The sequence below is a fragment of the Rhinopithecus bieti genome, unplaced genomic scaffold, assembly GCF_001698545.2.
Source record: "Rhinopithecus bieti isolate Rb0 unplaced genomic scaffold, ASM169854v2 scaffold_23199, whole genome shotgun sequence".
Taxonomy (NCBI): Eukaryota; Metazoa; Chordata; class Mammalia; order Primates; family Cercopithecidae; genus Rhinopithecus; species Rhinopithecus bieti.
The window spans coordinates 205,892-233,520 of NW_016810851.1; the positions used below are offsets into that span (position 1 = coordinate 205,892).

A 27,629-nucleotide genomic window follows, 5' to 3' on the forward strand; every position below is an offset into this window, starting at 1 on the left:
GGACGGGGGAGGGATTGCATTGGGAGTTATACCTGATATAAATGACGAATTGATGGGTGCTGACGAGTTGATGGGTGCAGCACACCAACATGGCACAAGTATACATATGTAACAAACCTGCACATTATGCACATGTACCCTAGAACTTAAAGTATAATAATAATAATAATAATAATAATAATAATAATAATAGGGGCTATGTGTAGCAAACACAAACACATTCACTAAAGAAAATTAAGAGAACAGTATCTTTTCAGTAGTATCTCTGGGTATAAAAGGAGAAAGTAAGTAGCAATTGCTCAGTAATTATTGATTACTGATACCGTCCTCTCTCACATAGAGAATGTGACTGTTTTCTTCATTTAAGCCAAATTCTGTAGGAGCATGAGACAGACAAACATCCCTAGCTGTCCTTTTCAGATTACCACTCCTAGCTGTCTTTTTCAGACCACTGATAGGGCTATAGTGTGAAGTCAGACTTTATTACCAATCTGCCTCTGCCCTGGGGTGTCCTCAGTTACCTAGGAATGAAATAATATGTATGCACAGATTTCCACACCCACAAACCGAGTGGGAGGACTCTAGATAATGGAACTCAACTGCTTCAATGTTAGAAAAAAAGTATGTTAGTGGATAACCCATGTACTGTGCAGAATATGCATTAAATATAGGATAAATTAATGGCTCATCTAAAAGTTGAATAAAATTCCATTTCCACGGAATCAAAGGTTTTTATAAGTCAATGTAACACATAATAGGTATGAATTATCCATAAACGTGAATAAAGATTTCTTTCCAACCAATATTCCTTCAGGGCCTATGATATGCTAGGAATTGTGTTATATACTTGGGACTGCAATGTCCTTGTACTTCAGGTACTCATTATTTAGTGTGAAAGACAATCAAGTAATCAAATAATTAGAGTACAGAAACTGTGCTATGACTCCTGCTTTTGAGGGCTATAAGCATCAAGTTTAATAATGGAAGTGCACGAAGCCCGTACTACACTGAGATGGGAGGCAGAAGAGGGTAAGGGGATCTGAGGAATGGCCTCTAAAGGAGATGACACCTAATCTGACAAAGAAGTGGAGGGAAATGTGTCCAGGCAAATGAAAAATCATGTGCAAAGTCTCCAAAACAATGGTAGGCCTGATGGAGAAGCAAATGGGGACCTAACATAGAGGAAGCTTGGACTTCCCTATTTAAGTAAAGAAAAACACCAAGAGATTTTAATCAAAGGAATAATAAGCAGCGCTACTTCTACACAGAATTCCTCAGCTACTGAACTACCTCTAAATTGGTCTTCACATTAAATACCTGCCTAACACCCTTGAATTCATATAACATCTACAATCATATTCCAATTAATATTTCAAAACCCCATCTCTTATGAAGTAATAATTGACTACACAAATATTTTCCGAAGGTGAAAATGTGTTTTGAAGAAAAAAATAACTTTGAGAACTGGGGTGAGAGTGGGCGGTCAAGATGAACAAAGGTACAGAAACAGGGCTACAGGGAAGCAGAGGGCATGTTATGGGAAAGCAAATAATTGAAGCACCATCTAAATGTAGTAAAATTTCAGTCTTGAAAAGCAGGACAAAGAATGATGAGGCAGAAAGGGAGGTTAAATGTCTTTAATTTAATTTAGAAGCTAATGGGGAACTAAAGTATTGTAAATGGAAGAGTGAAAAGTTGCATGAGAAAATCTACTGCATCTGCAGAGAGTGTACAGATGAAACTAGAATGAGGATAGCCTTAAATGTGGGAGCATCTGAAGCAGGTATTACAAATAGTCTCAAAGAACATGTAGCAAACTCCACTAATTTTATCTAATGACAAGATAAACAAATCTGATATGACAGAAAATTTAAATGACAATTCTCCATTATAAAACATGCTTCATAAAAAAAAATCTTCATTACATAACAGAATTTGGGGGGGGGGGCTGTTTTTTAGTAATAATAATTACCCAGAATATAACTGTATATGTGTAACAGATAAGTCTAAAAGAAAATTTAACATATGTAAAAACATAATTAATTCTTTTCACTATTCAAATTCTCTGTTCCAGATCTTCATTTTAAATTAACATATGCTATCTCTGGAAAATGCAATTTATACGACTAACAAAAGTGAACTCCAGACTGACAAAATTACTAAAAATGTTCAATAAATTGAGTCCAAGATGAGATGTGTATTGTGCAAGAATTTATAATCAGTTTATATACCAATATTTACTCCACTATTAATATTTACACTATTGATATTATTGTTAACTTGTATAAGAAGATGGTTTTAAACTTTTAAAACCTTTTAGTTGAAATAAGTAATTTCCTCCTTTTCAGGGATATTTTTGATAGCCTGAGTTAAAATCAGTATACCTAACCAACATAATGAGACCTCATCTCTACAAAAATATTAAAAAATTAGCCAGGCATGGTGGTGTGTGCCTGTCATTCCAGCTACTTGGGAGGCTGAAGTAGCAGGATTACTTGAGTCCAGAAGTTCAAGGTTGCAGTGAGCTATGATTGTACCACTGCACTCCAGCCTGGGGAACATAGAGAGATCCACTCTCTAAAAAACATAAATAAGTAATAATAACAATAATAAAATCAATATGGAGAAGAAAACTGATAAATTCTCATTAATTTTCAGCTAAAGCAAATGGAAAAGAGGTATTACTTCTTTTCTGCAAAAATACCTGCACGTAGTTAATCATCAGTAAAAGAAGTCTGAGAAAAGAAGGCAAAATTCTGTCACATCTCACTGATTACATTCTTAAGCTGGTACATAGTGATTTGCAGGCCTTCAACAATTTCAAAGAGAATTCCGACCTCACAGTTTTTACGGTGCTACAGGACCACAATGCTGAAATCAACTTAAATATGTAAAACCATCTTCCTCTAGAATAGTACCCTAAGTATGTCAATACCACTATAAAAACCTGCAACTTGGACAGTCAACAATACATACAGTAACACTGTATTTAACTGCTAATTAACTAAAGATAATAAAATTGCAACTTTATCTCACCTCTATATCTAGATAAACCTAAGGAAGATTCCCAGCCTATAACAATCCCTATAGCATATTATTTATACTTGCTGAAACACATTAGGCTGAATGTATTAGTCATATATACAAGTAACATATCTAAACCAAATGTCCAAGAATTCTGTGCACTCAAGATATCTTCCTTAAGATAATATGGGAAAAAAAGCCAAAGGATAGTATCACAATTTGATGTCTATGCTGTGTTCCTGAAACTGGTCTTGGTATTTGATTATTTTATTCTTTTTACTAAGTTGGCTCATGGGACGTCCTGCTAAATATCAGCTGCCCAAAGTTTATAAACTATTTGTTCAGCCCAAGAGAAAACTGCTATGAAAATTACAGAAGAGCAGATATAAAATTCATTTATCATGTCTAACTGTAACAACTTAATTAACCTTTTTTATTTTCATTGTTATTTTTAAGCAATGTCATTCCCTTTCTTCAAAAATTTGTCATGAAGATTGAGACCCAGTGCTGTAAGATTACACAGCCGCCCTCCTCTCCAACTCAGAATCCCTCTGCTTCCTCAATTCCCTCTTCTTTCACGCCTTTCTCTGAGTTTTAAACATATCACCCTCTCTACCAAAGCAACTCTTTCACTCGTTTTTCATGAAAGTGACTCACTGCCAACTCTAGTCCATTTTTATATCAATTATGCACCATATTTCTCTTTCATTTGCAGATTCTCCCTGTGGGCTGGCTCCTTTCTCTCTTCCTGCAAAAATTTTCAGGTATTCTGAAAATACCTGAAAAGCACAGGTATTCTGAAAATACCTGTGCTTAGAAAAGGGGTGGGAGAAGACAAAACAAAGATGAAACTTTTCCCTGCTCCTGCTCCCACCTCAACACAACACCTTTGTGATTGTTTCCTCTCCCATAAAAATGTCTTTAAAATGATGATTGCCCCAGCTGGCTCTAATTCCTCACTTCCTACCCACTACCTCATCTCCAAGTATACTTGTTAAGCCATTTCTACTTCGCTTAAAGTGCTCTCCCAAAGACTAACATCTGTATTTGTCCACAAGCCCACTACTCCTTCCACTGCAAGCTAGAAACCTTGAGTCACCCAAGACATACCCTGTTATGTCACCCTATGCATGCAGGTTCTAAATATTTTAATTAGTTGATATTTCCACTGTTTGTCTCAAATATATCTCTTGGTGCCAGTATATTTGTTTCGGTGATTATTACTTCAACTTACAATATTGTGATACTTTCCTAACTGATCTATCCCCCTTTGGATTTATCCATCGTCTAAGACAGGCTATAACAAATCTTGCCAGACTTAATTTTAACCACTCTTTATTTACAATTCAGACTATAATTCACCATATACCCTCATGGAAGAATCATCCTTCCAGAAGCCTAGCAACAATCATGCCACTGTCCTCCTCAAAATATTCACTCAATCTTCGTTAGCTCCACATTCGCAAGTGAATGAAATGTAACCTTCTTTGTTCATTACACAAGGCTTTGAACACTATGGCCCCAAACCATCTTTTAAATCTAATTCTCTCTGACTTATATTCTAGAATACAGGTAAACAATATTAAATTGTTATACCCATCCACGAAAATAGGGATAGAATTCTATTTGGTTTTGTCTTCTCTTATAATGCACAGAAATGAACATAAGCGCCATACAAACAAGGAACTCGTGTGTGTGTGTGTGTGTGTGTGCGTGTGTGTGTGTGTGTGTTTTAACTGCTATATATCCCCAGAACCTGGAAAACTTCTTGGTATTAACAGGCACTCATTAAATATTTGTTGGAAAATTTTGTTTCATAGCTGTGAAACACAAAGTACACTGCTGGCATAATTAAGCACCTCAACATGAACATCAAGAAGAAGACAACATATAAGTATTTGTAAGGTAAGTGTCCAAATATGGCAGTACTACAGAAATGCAACATCAGTAGAAGTCAGGCCTTTACTAGTCTCTATAAGTTGCTCATTGGTTTTTCCAGGAACATGTGAACATTTCATAAAATTTTGGTTAGCCCATGGTAATCTCGGCAGCATAGAGCTAGCTGCTGAGGATTTCATTAAATTTTAGAAGGAGTTCCTACAAATGGAATTAAGGGCACATAACGTATGAGATGGTAATGAAAAAATACATTTCACATACTTCAAAGGATGCTTCACTGCAAACAAGATCTTTGAGGAATACTGCATAAAGACAGTAATTTGTAAGAGGCAAAAAACTGTTTTAAGAGGTTCTGAGTTTGTAGCATTTTTACTATATAACATCTGTGTTTTTTAAAGTGGCTATAGCTACTGCATAAAAAGGAAGTATCAGCGAGATCCATGACAGGTCATTCATATGTGTGCATAGCACCTTCACAACCAATAAAAACTTTGTCGATTGTTGTAAATATGTGTCTCAATCTATTGCTCTATCAAAAGGCATACAGGCATGTTCAATGTCAGGTACTAGATAAGCTTGTTCAAACTAAGCTTCCTTCCACCTCCTAGATTCATAGGAAAGGACAGCTCACTGCATAATACCGTATGTTCCTAAAAATATGTTTAAAGACACAAAACAATTGCCTACTAATTATTTGAGATGCACTATCCTGCAAGAAATTAGATACCAAAAGTGGTTTGCAAGTAGACAGTCTTGGTCTATTAAATGGTTATAAGTAAAGTACATCTTCTAGAAATGATACATCTGCATATTGGCAAAAAGGGTCCATCCAACTTCCTTTATACTTGCTTTGTTTAATCTGAATGGTTTCAATTTCTTAATTTACAGGTGGGATAGTGAAGTCCTTGATGCATAAGACTTACCAATTCGATGAGTCATTTTTAATTATGGTATCTTTTACATTCCAAAAAATCATTTCCTAAAAGTCCTTTTGTACATTTGAACCCCAAAGTAGATTAAATACAGTGTGACTTTATGAATTTTAAGAATTGTTCCATAAACTACATGTAAAAATCAATTCTAATAATTTTTAGTTAGACCTCTGTTATATATATTTGAGACAGGGTCTTGCTATATCACCCAAGGGTGGAGTGCAGATTCAAACTCCTGGGCTCAAACAATCCTCCCACCTCAGCCAGTCACTTCACCTATGTTCACCTCCTCCCTCTCCTCAAGGTCTCTCAGAGAGTTCACATCACACACAGAAACTATTCTGCAAATAACAGCACTCCCACCTGTCTTCTCAAATCTTCTGGATTTCTCTTTACAGGATTCTACATGTTTTCCAAAACTTGATAATTAAAAAAGCAGCTTTCAGTCAACAATAAACTCATGACACATAATAACAATTTATGCATTCAGCTAGTAAGTTATATCTTATATAGTTAAAATCCTTTCAGTAATTCTTTCTATTCAACCAATAAGAACTGATTGGCGCCAACCATCACTGTTAAGTGCTAGTTACCCATTTTCCCACCTGCATACCACCAGTTACAAGCAGAAGTTAATACTGACTGTAAGTGTAAACATGATATTTCTCTTTAATCTTCTAATCAGAGAAAGCAAACATCAATTAAAAGGCAGTGGGCATTAGGAATTGCTTTCTCATGGGTAAGTCAGTAGAGTAAGAATAAAGCACAAACGAAAAGCACTAATTAAGGAGAAAATTTTAACCTATGGCTTACTTATCCATCACATAAACTGCTTTGTAATTCTGTCCCGAATTTGTCTCTTTAGGGGAAGGAAGAGGTTCATGCCCCTTCCTCTCCCATCTTTAGGAATCATTTCTCTTCCTGTTGCTACATGAGTCAGCACCACCAGATGTGGACAGCTTCCTGCTGTTTATTAAGAGGGAAGGTCTCCCCATAAACTAATATAGTGAAGATAAACCACACACAAGGGTAAAAGATGGGCCCAAAAATGTGGTCGACAGAATTAAAGACACACAAAACACAAACAACAAAACTGCTGTTGGTGAATAAATGTCTATGTTGCTCACTGATACAACTTACCTTTTTAAAACAAAATTTAAAATATAACATTTTAACTACTTAGTCATTTGTGATCATTATACTGTAACGAGATTATGATTAATTTAATTCACTTAATAGTTAGGAATAATGAAATTTTCTTTATTATTACTTAGGCCTAATTTGCTTCAAAGGGCTTCCCTTACACCCCACCACTCCTCACACCTCAAGGTTAGGTTAGTAATCTTGCCATTTATGGATACCTCACTCACCACCCTTAGCTGATAATATGATTACATGAAACTGTTTCTAGGTTTATCTCCTCCACTATACAACTTCTATTTCTATCATCCTAGTTAGAGCACTTAATACTACATACCACTTATTGAGTATCTTCAATATACTTGGCCTACTACATTCATTATCTCATTTATCCCATAACTACCTTATGAAGTACTATTAGTTCCATTTTATATTTAAAGACATTCCTTAGAATTATAAATAATTATAAGAATTATAAGTAGGTGGCAGTCAGAATTCAAACCCAATTCTGTTAACCCCCAAAGCCTGGATAAATTCCAGAGATATAATGCCTCATTCTATAATATACAAGATATGTAGGAAAATAAGGCAATCATATCAAGATTCACTTATCTATTCAACAGAAATTCATCCAAGCAAAGTATGTTTTCAGCGTTACTGACCATTAGCATGCTTCACTTTAGTACTGATCTTTCTCTTATGCTCAGAGAAGTAGCACACAAAATTATATAGTCAGATGACCCGGGTTCCAATTTCAGTTCCTCCACTTACTTCTCCGTGCTGCAGTTTCCTCACATGCAAAATGTGGACAATAATGTTATCTACCTCATGAGATTAAATGCATTAATATCTACAAAGTACTTGAAACGGTGCCCGGCACAGAGTAAGGAAGTGTTTATTAAACAAAAACTCTGTGGGTAGACAAACCTGCTTAATGGAGAACTCTGTTTATACACATGCACTTTATTTATGGAGAACTAACTTGTAACCCAAATACTTTTAAATTTTCTCTTAGGGTAAGGGAGTTAGCTGAAAGGGGACAAACAAGGAGCAAACTATTTCCAGGTAGGAATGAAAAGCTAAAAACTAAAACAGGAAGGGAGCAGAAGAGAAACTAAATTGGCTTCAGACCTCCAAAAGAACATTCTCCAGATTGACTTTTGGTCATTTGAAGTACTATAAGACCTTCAGATCATCCTGAGTTCAAAAGAGGAGAATTTTATAAATTTTGATTATTGACCCTCCAATTTATGACTTAATAGATGTAAGTGTGATATATATTAATTGTTTTGAGAATAGAAACTGGTATGTGTTTCTAAGTCAAGAATCTTTTTGTAACTTCCCAATACCTGTACCAAATGGTTTCTATTACTCTTAAAGAGGTAACACATTTTCATTCTGAGATTCTATTTTTAATAAAAGATTCTTTGAGATGGAGTCTTGCTCTGTCGCCAGGCTGGACAGAGTGCCTATGCAGCCTGGGTGATGGAGTGATCATGCAGTAGCACGATCTTGGCTCACTGCAACCTCCGCCTCCTGGGTTCAAGTGATTCCCCTGCCTCAGCCTCCCGAGTAGCTGGGACTATAAGCACGTGCCACCATGCTCGGCTAATTTTTGCATTATTAGTAGAGACGGGATTTCACCAAATTGGCCAGGCTGGTCTCGAACTCCTGACCTTGTGATCTGCCCACCTAGGCCTCCAAAAGTGCTGGGATTACAGGCGTGAGCCACCACGCCTGGCCTTTAAAATTACATTTTATGAAGACAGTTCACATTTAAGAAACTGAATCCCAAGCATGAGTAGTTTTATTTCTCCACTTTTCAAAAATAAGCTTCAATATACATAAACCCTCTAAGGTCAGAATGAACGAAAGAGTAGAATAAAAGAACTACTTAAGCAAAAATGGCCAAGAGTGACACCTTCTCTACAGAACTAAAATAAAATCATCAACACTGCAAATAAAAATAAAATGATGAAAAAAGAAAACATCTTGGGCCAAGAAGCAATAGCAATTGGCCACATTTAACTTAAACTTTAAAATTGATTTAAGCAAAAAAAAAAAAAAAAATTAGACACCTGAAAAAAAAATCTTTATACAAAGAAACTGCAGAATAACTCTTTAAACAGCATAGAGTAGATTAAAGGTTGGCCAGGTATGGTGGCTCATGACTGTAATTCCAGCACTTTGGGTGACCAAGGCAGGTGATCACCTGAGGTCAGGAGTTCAAGACCAGCCTGGCCAACATGGTGAAGCCCCGTCTCTACAAAAATACCAACAATAGCTGGACATGATGGCAGGTGCCTGTAATCCCAGCTACTCGGGAAGCTGAGGCAGGAGAATCGCTTGAACCCAGGAGGCAGAGGTTATAGTGAGCCGAGATCGCGAGATTGCGCCACTGCACTCCAGCATAGGCGACAGAGCAAGACTCCGTCTCAAAAATAAATACATTAAAGGAGAACATAACATAGATGAAAAAATATGTTCATGTCTCAAATTATTTTGAGTCTTTACTCAATTAGTATTGAAGGATACTAATTGTTATCAGCTGTTAATTGGCTATAACATCCAAAATTAACAAATCTTCAATTATTTTATTTCAATTAATCAGATCAAAGATCTGTGAATTATTCAATAATACAGGGCAAACATATTCTGTACAGAAAATACTAAACCCACACTACATTCTGATTTCAATTTCTTCTTCAACATGAGATTCTTCCAGAATTCACAAATACTCCCGTTCTTTTTTACAAAAATCTTTTCTTCTATGTACCGTATTATGGTATGAAATGGTAATGAAAATCATGGGATTAACATATTTTTTTTCATTTCGTAGGAAAAAAGACATGTTGCTCCCCCACAAATTAGTAAAATCTTTGAGTTTATTCTGCCTTTAAAGAAAGCCTTCCTTCCCACAAATCTAGTATATGTAACTCATTTAATGTTTAATTTCATAAATAGCAATAATCAAGCTAAAGTGAAATTACATTTAGATCAATACAAACCTAACAGGTGCCTTCTTATAATCCAAGACACTTTAAGCAATAAAACAATTCATATGAGATAAACTGTGTGAATAATAGCATTGAAAGCCTTTAATAAGCAATAATTGATGTCTTTTTTATTAATCACAAAATGTTCGAAAGTTCAAAAATGAAACTGAATCATTTTCAGTGACTGGGCTCCACAAGTTAATTATTTAACAGTGCTGAAAGTCTTTCACTGACCCTACTTCCTCATTAGCCTCATTATTTCCTCATAAACCTCATACTTAACGGTATATATTCTGGCCACGAAGAACATCTTTCTGATCTCTAAACTCTCTGCAGCCCTAACTCCAAGCTTCTGTAGTGACTATTCCTTTACTTTCACATCCCTTCTCTCACTAACTTATTTGGTTAACTGCCACCCATATCGCAGGTCCTGGTTCACTTGTCACTTCTCATAAAGCACCTTCACTGATCCTCAGGGCTGCAGGTAAGCACCTTTCCTATGTACTCTCACAGTACTATGTTCTTATCTATAATCGCCTATGGAAAGTTATACTTTCTTTCATGTCAAATCCTTAAGAAACACAGTTGCCAGTATTATAACCTTGTCCCACCCATGTTCCTTGAGAGCATTGCATAAAAGATATAAGGCTAGGAAAATTATACTACTACCTAACAGAAATCATTCCCAATTGTTTTCAAATACACAAGGCTTATCTGAGAAAAACAACAAATAACTTCAACATACTTGCACGTTTAACATTACTGAAGATAAAACTAAAGAATCAAGGTCATTCTCGTATTTATTGAAAACCTAACAAAGGTCACATTTTCTTCAGACCAAAGACTCAAAATTATAAAATACTAAGCAAATGATAGTCTACCTATTCCTCTATTTGTTTTAATTGCTTTTCAATCTTCTTGACTGGAAGCTTGTTATGTGCAAGGTCACATTTACATCTTTTTTGTTTGTTTTGGGGTGGTGATGTTTTTTCGCATTTTGTTTTCTGTGTTTTCTTTGTTTTTTGTTTGTTTTTGTTTTTGTTTTTTTGAGACAGGGTCCAGCTCTGTTGCCCAGACTGGAGTACTGTGAAAATCACAGTTCACTGCAGCCTGGAACTCAAGAGCCCAAGAAATTCTCCTGCCTCAGCCTCCCGCATAGCTGAGACTAAAGGTGCACCACCACGCCCAGCTAATTTTTCTAATTTTTTTGTACAGATAAAGATAAGATTTGACTATGTTGCCCAGGCTGGTCCCGAACTCCGGGCATCAAGCAATCCTCCTGCCGCAGCTTCCCAAAGCACTAGGATTACAGGTTTGAATCACCACTCCTGGCCTAATCACGGTTTTGTACCAAGATTGCAGAAACCTGCCCATATTAAGCAATGAAGGAAACAAAAAACACCTTTAGAGAAGGGCCCCCTCTGAAACGTCTGACCTGAAGCCTCTAAAACAAAACCAAATTAATATGAGAAGTAATTTGTGTCAAGAGGGTGTCTCTAATTCACAGACTCTGAAAGCATAGGTATCAACTATTTATTTAATAAAAACTATACTAATTATTGTTTTCTGAAAATTAAACAGTTTAAAAATAGTTTCAGTCTTTAGTTCAAATTCCTCTTATGCCTTCTCAAACTTTTACAATGAATGTTTTTCATGATTTGTTTTCCATTTTTTTCTTACTAGCTTCCCCCCCCACCCACCATTTGTAAGGCGTTTGTTTACATGGTACTTTCACATACATTATCACCCAATTCATTTCTTCACTCATCCCATCATGCAATCATGTACCATGTATTTATTAGACATCCACTATGTACAGGAAACAGGGTTTGCCCTTGCAGGTTTACCATATTAAAATAAAATATGTTGTTTAGAACAGTTTCAGATTTAGAGGAAAAATACCGAATGGTAAGTACAGAGTTCCCATTTACCCCTTTACCTCCCACACAGTTTCGCCTATTATTTACATCTTGCATTAGTATGGTATATTTGCTGAAATTGCTGAGCCACCATTGATACGTTATTATTAACTAAAGCCCACGGTTTATATTGAGGTTCATTCTTTGTGTTATACATTCTACAGATTTCAACAAATGTATAATGACATCTATCCAGCATTATGGTATGATACAGGATATTTTCAGGTCCTAAAAGTCCCCTGTGCTCCACCTATTCATCCCTCTTGCTCCCCAGATCTACCCACTCGCCCTGGGATTCACTGGCCTTTTCACTGTCACCATATTTTTGCCTTTTCCATAATATCACATAGCTGGAATCATACACAGCCTTTTCAAATTCACTTCTTTCATTTAGCAACTGACATCTAAGTTTTCTCCATTTCTATGTGGCTTGATACTTCATTTCTTTATATCTCTGAATAATACCTCATCATATGGATGTACCACAGTTTATCTATCCATTCACTTATTGAAAGACATCTTAGTTATTTGGAAATTAAAAATAAAGCTGCTGTGGCCATTTGTGCATGGGTTTTTGTGTAAACCTATATTTCCAATTCATTTAGGTAAATATCAAAAAATGCATTTTTAAAATTTAATAACAAAGTTAACACTTGATTTGTTTAAATGTCCTAATTTGACAGAAATTGCTTCTCTATTTGCATTTACTTATGAATATTTAGATAACATGGTATGCAAAAGTTTCCAATGGTTCTTGTCTCCACAGAGGTCCATCTTGCATATTCAACTCACGCATGCCTGCAATTCCTGTCAGACAAAAATATCAGCCATTATTTCTCTAAATGTACATAGCCTGGCAAAAATGCTCACCAAAATTTACATCAATCTATAAATGTACATTGGCTTTTTCATTTTCCAGGGACAAACCTAAGCCAAATCAAGTCAACAATATTTATTAAGTACCTACTATGGGAAAATCACAGACCCTGTCAGCTGCAAACAGGGTTTTCTACTTTGTCAGTGGTCTAAGAGTGTTCAGAATTCTGTCTATACCAGGGATTCACAATGTTCTTCAGGAGAAATTTCCATGAAAACGAAAGCAGTAAGTCATAACACTAAGAGAGTGACTATATTATAGTCTTATAAAGCCCCTTCCTAATCTTGCTAGGATCAGTCCTGATTTTTCTTAAAACCTACATAAAACCAGGTATTTTCCCCACTTCACAACGTTGCATCTAGCATATAAAACTCCATTTGCTTTATATAGAGAAAGGGTCCCTTCTTAATTCTGGCAACAAACATAAAAAACGAAATTTTAAAAGCCATTAGTACAAAAAAAAAAATTAAGAACCGTTATTTTAACTATGACTTTTAAATTTAATGTTATGAAATAAACTTAACACTGCAGTTACTTTGCCATATTCAGTTTAATTATAAGCTTATGAGGTAAGCATGTCTTTAAAATATATTCAATTTTATTTAAAGATTGCTTAGCCTACCTGTCATTTGTCAGTCCTCTGCTATTAGCCCATTACCCCAAATTTTGCCCCTCTCTAACCCTCAGAATTAGGTCCATTAACTGCCCCAAAGATACCTGATCCCCTCCTCATCACTCCCTCTACCACCTTCCCACGTGCAGTGGCTTAGAAAGAGCTGCTGCTCAGAAAGAGACCTCCCCATATTGACCTTGGAGCTCTTAAACTGTATTTCCTGAGACTCTTGCTCTGCTCTAAAGCAGATTGTTGATACAACAGAGGGGGAATATTAGCTTCATTGCATCCTGAAAAACAACTGAACATGAAGGCCAACCAGACCTACCCATAATTCTGAGGTGTGTTGGCAATGTTATATATAGGTAGGGTGTGCGTGGGCAGCCCCAGCTTGTGTCTGTTACAACTTTCATCTTCAAAGCATCCTGATTTAGACAATAAATTAGAAGTTCACCCTGGTCATAAGCACCCCTTCATTCTACACATTCACTTTACATTTTCCCTACCCCTCTACCATCCCTTTAAACAATCACCCCCATGGACATCTGGCCCCCTTTGCGCCACTGGCTATCAAAGCTTTCTGAGCTTTAACTACAAGTATTCTGTAGCCACTACTTTTCATACACACTATATTCTATGCAGGCCCATTTTTAAATATGACAGATATGTTTTATGAAAACCGAGCAATTTCCCAATAAAGCCTTTCTCTTCCAAACTAAAAAATATAATTAAAATGTCTTGCATCAGACTTAGAAGCATAAAATTACCAAAAATAAATCACAAACCAATCACCTTCTCATTGAAAAAAAATCAAAAATAGCAATTGTTACAGGATTAATAGTAAAGATGAAGGTCTATAATTCAAAAAGAAAGAGTAGCCACACATAGAATTCAATTACATTTTACAAATGGCAAGGTTAAAAAAAAAAAAAAAATGTGTGATCCAAGAGCAGCAAATGGATGAGTAACAGTAAGGCAGAGGTTCAAGGTGAGAAATGAGTTTGGGGTAGCTTAATTAAGGATCTAAGGAAGGACATTTAGAAAGCAGAATAAAGTAACAGGCAAGAGAAAGGCTGCAGGAGGTCCTAGAGGAGTAGAAGCAGAGTAAGAGCCAGTAAGCAGCTGATCAACATCAGATACCTGACTCTGCTGTGCTTGTGGGGCAGCCAATGATCGATTAGAATTTCCGTTAGTAAAGAGTGGGAAAAAGCATTCCCATGACTCATTCGCATGGGATAATTGCTAAATGGTTAATGCTGTATATAACTGCGTATTTTGTATCAGAATAAGTATAGCCCTCCAAAAGATAACTTGCAGAGTCATTCACCAGCTTCAACTGAGCAGCCTGATTGAAACCAGCTGAGCCAATGACATCACCACAGGCTTTTTACTATAAAAAGGGCAAGCTCTGTGAGGTCAGGAAGCAGAACTAAGCTCCGTGAACAGAAGCAAAGCTGAAAGAGGAAAGAGCCAAGAGAAGTTCAGAGAAGAGACTCATTCCAAGAAGAAGCTAGAATGAGCAATTTGCTCAGAGATGGCTGCAGAAGAAAAAGGCACAGAATGGCAATCTTCCTTTAAGAATAAGGGGCTGCTGTTCTCCCTAAAGAAGTAAGTTATCTAAAGTGAAGTTTCAAAGGAGAAATTGACTGAAGCACTTCACATTTTCAGTTCCTGGAACTGAAATCAACTATAACATCATCATGGTAGTAATATTCATGTAGTCTTTTACCTCAATGTATATTAATTGAGCACTTACTATGGACCAGGCACTATAGTAAGAAATGAGAATACATTCGTGAATAAAATGGACAAGTCACTGCCCTCTTACAGCATATATTCTTGGAATGTAAAGCACAAAACAGACAAAAGTACGGCATGTCGAATAAGCATTAGAAAGAAAATTAAGAAGAAACAGTAGCTGGATTGAGAATGGTGATATTTGAGGAGGTGGGGAGATAAGCCATGTGGGTATCTGGGAGAAAAGCATGGCAAACAGAGGTAATAGCAAATATAAAGGCCTTGAGCTGTGAATCTGTTTTCTTTTTTAAATAAATATCAAGAAGGCCACTGTTACTGGTCAGAAAGAACAAGGAAAAGCAAGAGTCTGAATGTGGACAAGTTAATTTAGACAGACAAGTGAAAGTGTTAAGCAGGTATTTGTATATATGAGATTAGAGGCACTGAGGAAAGATTCAAACTGTAGATAAAAAACTGGAAACGAACCGGGCGCGATTGCCTACGCCTGTAATCCCAGCACTGTAGGAGGCTGAGGCGGGTGGATCACCTGAGGTCAGGAGTTCGGGACCAGCCTGGCCAACATGGCGAAGTCCCATCTCTACTAAAAATACAAAAATTAGCCAGGCGTGGTGGCATGCACCTGTAGTTCCAGCTACTTGAGAGGCTGAAGCTGGAGAATCACTTGAACCCAGGAGGCGGAGGTTGCAGTGAGTCAAGATCACCTCACTGCACTCCAGCCTGGGTGACAGAGCCAGACTCCGTCTCAAAAAAAAAAAAAAAAAAAAAAAAAAAAAAAAAAACTGGAAACCATCAGTGTCATACATGAAAGAAGAACACTTGAGCTCACTCCACAAGTGCATTATATAGACAAGAGAAGGGGGCATCCAATGGTTAAATGGTTAGAGGATGAAGAAATGAAGAAATAGGGGGAAAAAACATGACTGAGAGTGAACAGCCTATGATGCAGGAGGAGAACCAAAGGCATGTGATGTCCAAGTACTCCAGAGAAGAATGTGTTCCGGGAGAGACAGTGTGATCAGTTGTGTTAAATGCTATGTTAAGTCAAATCAGATGAGCCTGCTATTAGACTTGACAACACTGAAGTTATTGGAGACTTTGACAAAAGCAGGCTCTGAAGCAGTGAAGGAGGAAAAGCTTTGGAGAGCGTTCAAGGAAGAACAGGAGAGGAGCAATTTGAGACAGTGAACGCAGATAACTCTTTTGGAGAGTTTTGATCTGAAGAGAAGTGCAGCAGTAGCTGGATAAGAACATGGGCTCGGCCGGGCGCGGTGGCTCAAGCCTGTAATCCCAGCACTTTGGGAGGCCGAGACGGGCGGATCACGAGGTCAGGAGATCGAGACCATCCTGGCTAACACGGTGAAACCCCGTCTCTACTAAAAAATACAAAAAACTAGCCGGGCGAGGTGGCGGGCGCCTGTAGTCCCAGCTACTCGGGAGGCTGAGGCAGGAGAATGGCGTGAGCCCGGGAGGTGGAGCTTGCAGTGAGCTGAGATCCGGCCACTGCACTCCAGCCCGGGCGACAGAGAGAGACTCCGTCTCAAAATAAAATAAAATAAATAAATAAAATTTTAAAAAAGAACATGGGCTCATGAGAAGGTTTATTATTTCAAGACAGTAAAAACTACGGCATCTTCTGCTAATGAGTATGATCCAACAAACAGTAGAAAACGCTGATGCAGAAAAGAGGACTTGCTGGGGCAATGCTCTTAAATAGGTAACGGGGTGAGATCCAGTAAAGAAGCCTTGGTTCTTCTTTGGTTTAAGTGAAATTTAATGTGTATGGATTATAGTATAATTGATTTGTATAAAAAATTAATATAACTGAGTTGGCTATGAATGAGAATGTATCAAAAAATTTGCCACAACTTTCTGAAATTTTTAAGTTATTTAGGTTATGATACAGATGGTTTTTAAGTAAATCAAATGTAATGAGAAAGTGGTTAAACATTCAGCATCCAACTCAAGTAAGTCAATCAAATGTAATAAGTGGTTAAACAGCATCCAACTCAAGTAAGAAAACAAACTAGGTTCTTCCATAATTTCACTTTAATTTTACATAGTGAAAAAAGCATCCTTCCTAAATTAATCAACTTCCTGTACTAGTTCCCAAATGACAAACCTGGGGAGGAAAACAGAAGAATTTGCATTCAATATGCATTCAATTAGACCTCAGGGGGCCTATAAGTGCACATTCATGGAGCTTTCCATATCTATAAAAATTGATATTTGATATCCCTCCACCCCAGACCTTTTCCTGGGAAAAGCTAGTCCAGAGAATGAGAATATATTATCTTCTCATCTATGGCAAGTTTGAAAGTGACTTACAGTTATTCTATATGAGCTTGGATAATCCACTACCAAAATCATTTTAAATCTGGCTTAACAGCTAAGGCCAATTTTGAGAAGTGTTTTTAACAAAGTCTTGATAACCACTTCACACCCACCTAGAGGCTCCTGCAGCCAAGAGCTAAGTGGCAACAGAAAAAAAAAAAAAAATCTACAGTTTTTCTATCCTATCTATGAAAACCAGAAGAATGACAAAGGAGATTAGATGAGTGAAATGTGATGGACAGACCTCACTAGAATTCATGTTAGATACAGGTCCAGACCTCTTCCCAGAAGACTGCTTTAAGTTGGTAAGACATGGACAATCAGGTCCCGAATTCCCAGTGGCCTGTTTTAAATGACAGTGCAGTCAGCATATTCCTTGGATCTGACCAATCTCAGGGCTTCTAGTCCTGCCTTCCCGTGTCAAGGTAGTGACTGACTCACACTCATTCTGGGTTCTTCCCCATTTCTTCCTTGGTCTATTAACTTGTTGATTTTGCAACCCAAATGATACTATTGTCAATAGATGTCCAAAGACTGGGGTAGAATTAATTTAACATAATGCATGTGGGTGCTTTAACACCTAGCAAGCTTCCCTTCCTGAGCCTGCTGAGATGCAGGAAGTAAAGCAAGGCTCCCACCCACCTCACACCACAGAAACATGGCTGATTTACACAGAGGAGGAAAACCTGTTTCCGGGGCAGTCCACAACACATTTATCATGGACTTTTAAAACAGCTCATCGAACTCTAATTTGAAATCTAACTGATAAAATAAGCAATCATTTTAAGTGAATGCTTTTCCTTTCTATCTATCCTTCACTTATCTGGGTCAAGTATTATCTGGTTCAAATGTATTAAATAATAAGTTAATTTTTTTATTATACTTTAAGTTCTAGGGTACATGTGTACAACATGCAGGTTTGTTACATATGTATACATGTGCCATGTTGGTGTGCTGCCCCCATTAATTCGTCATTTACATTAGGTTAATTTTACAGGTTCACATAACACAATTAACACATTCTCAAAGCTCTTTCTTTGTGCTTTAAAAATGTAAAACAAAACAAAAAACCCTTGAAAATCAAAACCTGCACGACTGTTTTCTCACAAATTATCAGTATTACCACTTGACAGGAAAATAATAATTTACAGGAAAGCATCAAATTTCAAAACGATGGTTTTCAAACACTTGGTTTTAACATGTAGCTGGTTAACAACATAGGTTCAGATTAAAGTAAGTATCTACCCCTAATGTGGCAAATAATTCTGTAACTTGAAATAGCAAAACATCTAAGCCTTGGTATCAATATTCTCTGTAAAGAAAAGAGCATCGTCCAGCATGGCTCATATTGTTGCTTTTGGCTATAATATTCTTTGATTTCCTTCTACACAATGTTATAAATCATTAGTCTCTCAGGTTAGTAAAATTTTACTCAACATAGACTGGTATTATTTTAAATTAGCAATAAAAAAGGTAAATCAGTCAGGTGCAATACAAGTAAATTAACAAAATAAGAGTATTTTAAAGTTAGAAAAATCAGCACTTGCAGAGAAAAACATATTTCTCTTAAGTAATGTGGCAAACCACTCTTAAGACTGCTGCCTGGCTCCACTTCCTCCTTCCCTGGGAACTGTCAGTACTCCGGCATGTACACAACCATTCTGCAACCCAACCTACAGTTGATTGATTAGAAGGGTAGACACCAAACCCATGTAAAGACAATCAGATTTTCTCTCCCTGGAAGATGCCATTGTTATCTGATAAATCCAGGTTGGGTACCACTAATAACTAAGTCATGGTATGACTCTGAAGAACCCACCACTACTGCTTCAAAAGCAGTCCTTAGTCCCTACGGCCACCCTGGTTTCTTCCTACTCTTTGCAAGACTGATGTTTCAGTTACTCCCAGGATTCCTTTAAATCCTAAAAGTTTACATTTAAATTAATTAGAACTAAATAAAATGTAAAATCCAGTCTTGTAGCTGAACCAGACATATTTCAAGTGCTAAATAGTCCCATGTGACTATTGACTACTATGCTGGATAGCTCGGATTCTCTAAACATTTTCCTCATCACAGAAAGTTCTACTGGACAATGATCCCCTAGAACCTTCTAAGAAATTTCCTCTTTTCTTAAACTGCTAGGATCAGGGTTTGTTTTATGTGTCTTTGTTTTTTGTTTGCTTTATATTTGTATCCATAAGCGTAATCAGGAAGTATAATGGTAACTTTCTGAAAATCTTGTATAGGATTTCTGGGCAATTTCAAGGGTTTCAAGTCTTGGAGTTAATGTTACTTCAAAACTTAAAAGTTTACTCACAGGACTCCCGGACACCTCCTGGGTCACAGAATCATGGAATTTAAGAGCTTGGAAAAACCTTAGGATATATCTAATGCAATATCCTGGGTTTTTTTTACATATGAAGACATTAACACTCACAAAGCTTGTAACTTGCTTTTGTTTCTGAATAATACTTAAATTTGGCTTAACAGATTATTTAACACAAAATAAACAAGATACCAACTAAAAATGTAATATAAAACATAACTCTGCAAATCTCATGACTACACAAGTAACAAAGCATGAAGTTTAAATATTTATTTACTCACCAAGCTGTTACTACACCAACTCCTTCCTACTCCTCACCCCCATGTCTTTTCCCCCCACTTATTTATTTTGTAAGGTGCATTTGCCATGGTTACCATTGTTTTCAATGTCATAGTTACCCATATCTAAAAGGCACAGAAAACATTCTGTACTTTCTAATCTGGGAGCAACTACATTTTTTTGTTTTAATTTTTATTTTTCACTAGAACCTTTATGTTCAAATCTTCCACATGATTAGTCATCTGTACAGATTGGAATCTGGATAGCTGAAGATGTTTTTATTCAGTTGCTTTTAAATAAATAGTAACCAAACATCATTTAAAATACGCGGATTAAAATGTCATACTTGTTCATCAATAGATGTCAACTTGCTAAAGCAAGTTCTTTTGGCATCTTCTGAAGAAATGTATTGTTTCTAACAACAGCAAGAAAACCACACAAACACAAACCCAAATACTAATGGGAGACAAGGATTCTAACCCTCTACCTGTACTATTGTTTCACACCTCACTGTACTAAAATCTGCAACATCCCACAGCACAGAGATTTTACAGGTTTCTTTCAGGAAAATATAAAATTCAAAATTCATGCAATATTAATTTTGACATAAAGGATTATGTTTAAATAATTATTATATTTCATTTGCTTTCCCTTAATCATATCTTATGAAGTAGTAGAAAGGAGATTATGGCCTCCCAACCATCCTTTCCATTAAAGATAAATTGCTTATACTTTCCCTGCTAAATAGATTTACATCTAATATGACTAATTTGTAAATAAATGGAGTACAAGATTTATAACCCCTGTACATATCAAATCACTTAAGATCTAGTTTTTGTATGGCTTAAAGAGTTCCCTCTTCTTGTATCACATCACACAAACCAGTATCCCAAGTCATCTGAAGCAATGATATACATTTCATTTCAAAGACTTAATTGACACTAATTCCTCTCCCTTCCCTTTCAAATGCCAGTGTGTGTATGTGTGTGTGTGTGTGTGTGTGTGTGTGTTTTCTAATACATATGGATGTTGGCTACTCCTGTCTCAGAGAAACACCTCTCCCAAAAGGGTCAAGGATGACCCACAAAGTCAACAAGGGGAGTTCTTGAACTTACCAATGCCCGCTGCTATGAATCATGCATGCCATTAATCAATACCAGTGTGAATCGTCACAAAGCTGGTCCAGGGAACACAGACCAAGACTTTGCAGTCATTCAACAAAAGTTTTGGCTGATAATTTACACAATGAAAACAAAAGGCAAAAACAGCATAAACTCCTACACCTAAATTGCATTGAAAAATCACATATACTTTAGAGCAGTGGTCCCTAACTGTTTTGGTGCCAGGGACCAGATTCGTGGAAGACAATTTTTTCATGTACCAGGCAGGGGTGGACGGATGGTTTCAGGATGAAACTGTTTCACCTCAGATCATCAGGCATTAGTTAGATTCTCATAAGAAGCATCCAACTTAGATCCCTCACATGTGCAGTCCACAATAGGGTTTGTTCTCCTATGAGAATGTAATGTCACTGCTGATCTGACAAAAGGCAGAGGAGCTCAGGCAGTAATGCTCGCTGGCCCACCACTCACCTCCTGTGTGGTCAGGTTCCTAACAGGCCACAGACTGCTACAGGTCGGAGGCCCAGGGGACCCCCTGCTTTAGAGAAAATATGCTAAAGTCAATATATGTATGTTAAGGCAAATAAACACAAATGCCAACCACAATCTTGGGTGGCTTTTGTTAAGACACCTGACTCCTTTAAAATACTTGCATATACTGTGGAAAGAATTACAAATTATTTAGGTCATAAAGTTTTGCACCTGGAAACATCTACTTCACTGAAAAGTTACCAAGAAGGTAGAAAAATCTTGGAATCTCACAAATGGAAGTTATGAAGTTAATTATGTTAATAAAATTCAAACGACTAATTAAAAAACAAAAACTGTCTTACACACTTTAAGGGGCTCTATGACCAAACCCACAGCATCTACTACCCTTCATTTCAAAATGGAACTCAAAATACTCTCACAGGCCACTGTGTCAGAATTTTAACCATTCCTCCAAAACTGATAGTTGACACAAATGCTACAAAAAATTAAGTATAAGAAATTCAGCTTCAGCATCCATAGCTGGTCATGACAGACCATGGGAGAATCTGAAGGCCTATAAAAGAAGCCTGGTCCTTTATCAAGGTCTGAGTAAGTGGGTCGGCTGTCATCTGTGACAGAGTTCAGCCTCTCACAAGAAAGTACATTAGCTGCAGCAGCCCAGGATCAGTTTTCGACAGCTGAGACTTGAACCTGTAGGATTTTAAAAGTTGTTAACTTTTTTTGATGGAAAGCATATATATTCTTTCCAGCACGTTTTAGATTGCACAACAGGAAAAAAAAAGTATGTGTGTAATATTAATATACCTTTTCTCTTAAAATAAACAGTAATGTGAGGCTATGTTTACTAAATTTTTAACGTTTAAAGATTAAATAATAAGGTCATTCTCAAATCCGTATTTCATTTCTGAAACCCAGTCACTGACAGACCAAAAAAAAATAAAAATAGCTATTAGCAGAAATAGCTTGGCTAATTTACTTTGTTTTAGCAAAGCTTAAAATTTTTGAATTGGCCACCATCTGACATTTTTGATTACTTTCATTATACATACTTAAGCATTAGAAACACAACTTAAAAAGTCACACTCGGCCGGGCGCGGTGGCTCAAGCCTGTAATCCCAGCACTTTGGGAGGCCGAGACGGGCGGATCACGAGGTCAGGAGATCGAGACCATCCTGGCTAACACGGTGAAACCCCGTCTCTACTAAAAATACAAAAAACTAGCCGGGCGAGGTGGCGGGCGCCTGTAGTCCCAGCTACTCGGGAGGCTGAGGCAGGAGAATGGCATAAACCCAGGAGGCGGAGCTTGCAGTGAGCTGAGATCCGGCCACTGCACTCCAGCCTGGGCGACAGAGCGAGACTCCGTCTCAAAAAAAAAAAAAAAAAAAAAAAAAGTCACACTCATTTTTATATAATCCTTTTAATGTATACATTTAGAGTGCGTCGCCAAAAGAAATAGAAATTAAAAGCCTTTAGAGAGAACTGATGTTGACTTTTACTCCTTGACAAAATGCTTGTTTTGAAAATATTCAGCATAGAAACACAAGCCTCTGATCAAAACAGTGGCAATACATGTTAATTTCCTTAGATAAGGCAGTCCAACTCCAAGCATGTGAGTGTGAAGTTCAGACACCCTGAGCAGCAGCCTGTCTTCTCCATTCAAGAGCACCAAGTCCTCTGCTTAAAGGACCCACCATCATCTACAGCCAGGACAAGAAAGACGCTCACTATTTCAATTAACACAAGGACAAAATTATTTCTCTGCCTTCCAAGGTATATGGATCATATGGCATTAAAAAGGAAACAAAATAGTAGCTAGTATTCTATTAATCTCTCTTTTCTTTTTTTTTTTTTAATTGATGTGAAGAAAGTGCCTAAAGAACTTTTCAGTAAGTTTGCCCAAGACAAACTTTAAATTTACATTGCTAATCAAAGGCTGGTAACTTACGTTCTGTGCAAACTCAAGAAATGCAAATAAAATAGTTTTCAACAACCCAGTTCCTGCTGCATCATACCATTTTTTTCCTTCCTTGACCCAACCATTTAAGTCAGACAGGTTGAGGAGACAGTCACCTTCAAGAAAGCCCTTTGCCCTGCCAGCTTAAAGTCATGCCAGCAACCAAAGTAGAATGTGATATAAAAATAGGAGTCTGAGGAATCCAGGGAAGGCAAAGCACATCCTAAGGCCAACAGGTTAGATTGCCATCACCTCTTAGTGATAGAAACTTAAGGCTATATCTGAAGGCGCTATAAAATTAACCACCTCTACCAAATTAATCAGTTAAGTCAATAAATCACTAAAATGGCCAGATGTCTGGCTGAAAAACCAAAGTGAATGAATTGGTGTTGTAGAGTCACAGGTGAAGGACATTAATCTACTTTTTTACAAGTCTTAGCTTATACATAAAGGCCATTTATTTTACTGAGGCAAAATTAATGGTTACCTACCCCCCAAAAATTGCAAGGCTGTCATTACAAACTCATTGGGATACTAATGTGGAATTAATTAATTACTCTCAAGTTATCTGAATTTTCAGGCACCCTACGTTCAAACAAATTAACAGATAATTTTTAAAAGAAGGAAAGGAGAGAGGAGGAGAAGGGAGAAGGGAGGGGCAGGGGAGGGGAGTAGTGGAAGGAGGGGATAAGAGGTAAAGGGGAGAAGGGAAGGGGAAGGGCGGAAGGGATTAATAACAAAATAGTGCTACCAAAAGGAGAAATAAAGCTTAGTATGCTAGTTACAAAGACATGATGATGTTCATGAGGTAGTAAAAATATTATCTGTGTATTTAAAAAAAATAAAGGAAGCAGCTGTATAAATATTTTAGCTTTTATCCCCCCAAAAAATGTTTATATGCCGTTCTGAGGATAGAAATAATCCAAGCTGAGGCAATGTGTTAACCCACTAGAAAACACACACACACATACACACAGGCATGCACAAAATGAAGTGCCTTGGGTCCCTTCATCCTTCCTCTTTTTGATTTGAAACATTTCCTCCCAACTTGGCTGCAACACGGAAATCCTGAAAGTGAGGGTCATCAACAATATCTGTCACTCTCCATCTGCGTAGGAGGAAAAAAAAACAAGCTCTTACTTGCTGGTTTCAATTTACAAAAAAGAAAAATGACACTGGTCTGCTATCTTTTATAAACCCATTATAAATGTAATGCCAATTTCACTAAAACTATGTATATCTACATTAAAATATACTCAAAAGAGAAGTTACAACAAAAATAACTCTATAACTAAAATACGCATTTTATTTTGCACATTTCCTTCATATCTATATATCAGATTACATATATGTATATAGGTATAATCATGGTTTGCTTATAATTTTGCATTCTGCACTTCCACTTGGCAGCTCATAACATCTCCACATGTTCCACATATTTGTAAAATCATTAAGAATTCCATAGTATTCCACAAATTAGTAACCAATTTATTCACTTGCTTATTTATTTATACCTGCCTTCTTATAGAACGGGCTTAGCATACAATCTCCCTCACTTGGGGTAGACTATTATGATTTCCACTATTCTCTTTTTGGACACTTTCCGATGTTTCCAATTGTCTTCCTCATTTTGCAGTGAAACCTGCAATGAGCAACTTCATGTAATAAAGCTCCCTTTCTGAATTTAATCATTTCATGATTAATTCTCAGGTGAATTAATGAGTCAAAGATGGTAAATCCAGTCTCTTACATATAAACATATATAATTTAGTGTATACATTTTCATAGATTCTTTTTATACATATGTATATATGAGTTTTTTCAAAACTTATCTTTCATTTTACATTTTCTCCCTGCCCTCGAGTACGAGCCTATGACTTCTGTGAATCTGTCTCATTCAAATGTCACTTGATTCCAGTTATACATTCAGTTTAACAACATCACTATAATCCCAAAATGTCTGTGTGTGTGTGTGTGTGTGTGTGTGTGTGTGTCAGATGTTTAAGACTAACAATAAAATGGGCTTACATGACCTAAGATGGTGCTGCTGGAATGGTGCAAGGAAGTGTTAGGAAGGAAGCTAGGCTGACATCAGAAATGTGCCACCCACATGCACGTCATGAAGACTGTGCGACACCAACATTGTACCTCGCAAGACAAAAGTGATCTACAGTTTTAAGACATGAATGACATAAAGTTAAAAGCCAACGAAAGTTCACAAAACTTGCCAAGAAGCAGCTAGCAAAAATCTTGAAAATAGTAATTTCTTTAAAGGATATAACTGTGTTTCTAGTTTGATTAAGTCATAAGATGCATTCTATAAGACAGATCATTTCTGTTACCTCTATCTCCAGTTAGACTTTCTCTGGTGCAGTCCCAGGAATTTCCTTTGGTCACCCATTCCTCTCCTGTTAATGGCCCAACAACTGAGGTGGAATTGCCATCCACATTAAACCACCCTTCACATTTGCTTTCCTATCACCATGTTTTATTTTTAACAACACTTATCAGTAACTGGTATTTTCTTGCTTAATTAATATAAATATTTCCTTGCTTAAATAATACAAATACATGAGAATATAAGCCTAACAAAGTAAGAATCTTGTTTCTTTATTTTTTCATTCATGTAAACAAATATTTAGAGTCCCTACATATGCTGCACAGAGGATGGAGCAGCGATCAAAATGCAAAAATGCATACACCCTCATGAAGCTTACATTCCAACAAGGAGAGACAGACAACTCACTATAAGAGTCAAATAGTCTATTAGAAGGTAGTTAATGCTATTAAGAAAAATAAAACAAGGAAGGAACACAGGGAGTGCCAGAGTGAGGGTAGAGGTATGTGGTTGAAACTTAAACATCATCTCCAGCACCTACGAGAGGGCTTGGAGGCAATCAATGAATACCACCTCATGGGATGGGGCCAGACTGACATATCCCAACTCCCTGGATACAGTGATTGGTTTTGAGGTATGCAAATAAAATCAGAGTCATTCAGATACACGAGACATTGGAGCTAGCAAGCACCACTGTATTTTGGTGTTGTGAACAGGCAAGGCTTGGAGCTACTATAATCATTTTGCTACTTAAGAACAAAGCCATTGTAAGTAGGAAAGCACAATGTAGGAAAGGCAAAACCTAAGAGAGCAAAATAACCAGGATTGTTTACATTATTTGATTGTCTGCTGCAAACTGTACCTGATGTTTTGCCCTTTAACTAGGCTATTCAGTTACTTGGCATAATTAGAACCTCTAAATCAACTAAATTAGTTCTTCTATGTGGGTGAAAACAATTTCCTGCTTTGCTTTCACAAATAGTAATTATCTTAGGGGCCAATTCCTCATTTGAAAAAAGTCAGAATTGGCCGGGCGCGGTGACTCAAGCCTGTAATCCCAGCACTTTGGGAGGCCGAGACGGGCGGATCACGAGGTCAGGAGATCGAGACCATCCTGGCTAACACGGTGAAACCCCGTCTCTACTAAAAATACAAAAAACTAGCCGGCGAGGTGGCGGGCGCCTGTAGTCCCAGCTACTCGGGAGGCTGAGGCAGGAGAATGGTGTAAACCCGGGAGGCGGAGCTTGCAGTGAGCTGAGATCCGGCCACTGCACTCCAGCCTGGGCGACAGAGCGAGACTCCGTCTCAACAAAAAAAAAAAAAAAAGTCAGAATTGCTGTGTGATGTTATTTAATCCACTCTGAGCTAGGTTTCCTATGACCTAAGGAGTCTGTATTGGCATGGATTCTAATTTATTATGTAATGAGGATTGCCTTCCCAACACATGGCATGTTCATCACTACGTCCTTGTTCCAGCTCTGGAATACTTCCTCTACCCTCCACTCCAAGCCTCAATTAGGGGAAGGTCCTCCACTCTACCAATCCACATCCATATCTCCATTGCTTTCACAAAGCATTCACGAATTAATCCATGCATTATTCACTCAATCATTAACTCTAACAAATGTT

At 37.1% G+C, this 27,629-nt stretch overlaps 1 protein-coding gene and 1 long non-coding RNA gene across 2 annotated transcripts in view; both read right to left on the bottom strand.

The window, feature by feature from the left end:
• LOC108542795 (serine/threonine-protein phosphatase 2B catalytic subunit alpha isoform) overlaps positions 1-27,629 on the bottom strand; it is a gene marked incomplete at its 3' end in the record, with an annotated part of 285,800 nt that overhangs the window by 204,236 nt on the left and 53,935 nt on the right. The gene's annotated exons all lie outside the window — the stretch shown is intronic.
• LOC108542808 (uncharacterized) lies at positions 11,267-20,151 on the bottom strand. The gene is made up of 3 exons (XR_001889372.1): positions 20,098-20,151; positions 17,734-17,832; positions 11,267-12,717 (listed from the first exon to the last, which is right to left on the bottom strand). It is a non-coding gene; the product is annotated as an uncharacterized LOC108542808 (long non-coding RNA).